The sequence below is a fragment of the Cebus imitator genome, unplaced genomic scaffold (assembly GCF_001604975.1).
Source record: "Cebus imitator isolate Cc_AM_T3 unplaced genomic scaffold, Cebus_imitator-1.0 Scaffold339, whole genome shotgun sequence".
Taxonomy (NCBI): Eukaryota; Metazoa; Chordata; class Mammalia; order Primates; family Cebidae; genus Cebus; species Cebus imitator.
The window spans coordinates 2,012,835-2,015,242 of NW_016107654.1; positions in this window are offsets into that span (position 1 = coordinate 2,012,835).

Below are 2,408 nucleotides of genomic sequence, written 5' to 3' on the forward strand. Positions count from 1 at the left end.
GCCCAGGGCCAGGCGTCCCCACCTGCATCCGCGCCCAGGGCCAGGCGTCCCCACCTGCATCCGCGCCCAGGGCCAGGCGTCCCCACCTGCATCCGTGCCCAGGGCCAGGCGTCCCCACCTGCATCCGTGCTCAGGGCCAGGACCCCTCCTTCCCTCAAAGCCCAGCCAACCTCAGAGGCCACCTGGGACACATGGAAACAGATGAATAATATGTTTTAAATTTTTCCAGTTTTACAACCTGGAGACAGGCTTTTAACAATCTGGCCTGTCGGGGGGGGGGTCTCGCTTTCCGAGGGAAGTGGCTGCCCTGAGCAGGCGGGGTATGCGTGCCCCTGCCCTCACCCAAGGATCCTTCCCAAGCCCCCAGGGAGCCCCGGGCCATGAGTGATGATTCGGAGAGCCCAGGGGACTGTCCCTTCAGCTCGTAGAATAGTGATTCCGGCCTGGGTGCATTGATCTCTCCGAGTTTTTAAAGGAAATTTTATTTGTTTGGGGTTTCTAGTCATTAAGTTAAAACCAGTAAAACAGAGCAAAATCAATACTGATAGGACCCAGCACAACCAGTCCGCATTACGAATAGGCTGAATAAATGTTAGGCTGGGGGAAGGGCCTGGCAAGTGGGGGAGCCCAGGGAGAGGGAGGGAGCCGGGGAGAGGGGGAGCCACAGGAGGTGGGGAGGGAGCTCAGGAGAGGGGGAGAGTGGGGTCCTGCAGGCATCTCCTGAGCTCGAGGGGAGCTGCGAGGGCTGCAGGGGCCAGGGCTGGTGGAGGCATCGACTTTGTCGGACAGAAATGGTGATCTCGAAGCCAGAGGGTCTCAGGCCTCCCTGCTGCCCCTCGCGCCCTCTGCCCTTTGAACCCTGGAAGCGCACAGGGACCCTCAGCTCCTTGGGCACACCAGCTGTGTAGAGGGTGCCGACTGCTCTAGGTCTTGCCTCCTTCTCAGTAATGCCTGACACGGTAGTGGCAGGAGGAGGCCCTGCCCCGGGGTGGGTCCTGCCAGCCTCCCACTGGGAGCCTGCCCTGGACCGTGTCCCCATGAGGCCCCTGAGAGGTGGCGTTGCTGTCTGGTCTGCAGGGAGGATGGGCCCTGAGCTGTGGGCTCCTTGAGGTGGGCACTGGCCACAGATGGGACTAGGTGAGAACAGAATTAAACTTTGGAGACTGGTTGGGACTGCAGTTGCTGTGTTGGAAAGCTCCAGAATGCTCTGGAAAGCTCCCTGTGGCAGGAGCTGAGGGTGAGCTGGGGCGGGCAGAGACAAGGGGCCTCTGCCGGGGTGGGGCAGGCTCAGCAGGGAAGGAAGCTGGCTCGCTGGCTCGGTGCTGGGCACCGTGAGTTTCCAGAAGCTCTTGTCTTGGGGGAGCCAATGTGTGCCTCAGCCAATAGGGCCTGGCTAGAAAATCCACAACCTCTGATCTCTAGAGCTCAGCCCCTCACAGGACAGGGAATGAGGCAGGCAGGCGGCCTGCATGCAACCTCTGTATTTTATTTATTCATTTTAAATTTTTATTTATTTTTATTGTTTTTTTGAGATGGAGTCCCCTCTGTTGCCCAGGCTGGAGCACCGTGACACGACCTCAGCTCGCTGCAGCCTCCGCCTCCCAGGTTCCATCGATTCCCCTGCCTCAGCCCGGCTAATTTTTGTATTTTTAGTAGAGACGGGTTTCGCCATGTTGGCCAGGCTGGTCTCAAACTCCTGACCTCAGGTGATCCGCCACCTCGGCCTCCCAAAGTGCTGGGATTACAGGTGTGAGCCACTCCGCCCAGCTGACTTCTGTGTTTTAAATAACAGCTTCATTGAGATAGAACTCACATGCCATCCGATTGATCCAGTTAGAGCGCATGAGTCAACGGTTTTCTGGACGCTCACGGACGTGTGCCGCTACCACCGCAGTCAATTTTGGAACATTTTCTTCACTTCAGAAACAAACCGCAGAAAATTCTGGCAAGAGCTGCGATGGGGATGGGTCCGGAGGAGCTGTGCTCAGGGAAAGGAGCCAGCCGTGAAAAGACAAGGCCTGTGTGATTCCTCCTACGAGAGGCCCTGGGGACAGACGGTGAGGGGTGCACGCCAGGGGCTGGGGGAGGGGTGGGCACAGAGCTTCCGTGTGGAAAGATGGAAGGTTCTGTTGATGGAGGGAGCTGATGTTTGTACAGCAGCGTGCATGTGATTACTGCCACTGAAGCGCGCGGTTCAAAATAGTGAAGACGGGAAGATGGTTTTTGTATTTGTTTGTTTGAGAAGGAGTCTTGCTCTGTCACCAGGCTGGAGTGCAGTGGCGCGATCTCGGCTCACTGCAACCTCCACCTCCGTGGTTCAAGTGATCCTCCTGCCTCAGCCTCCCGAGTAGTTGGGACTACAGGTGCGTACCCCCACGCCCGGCTAAGTTTTTTTTTTTTTTTTTTTT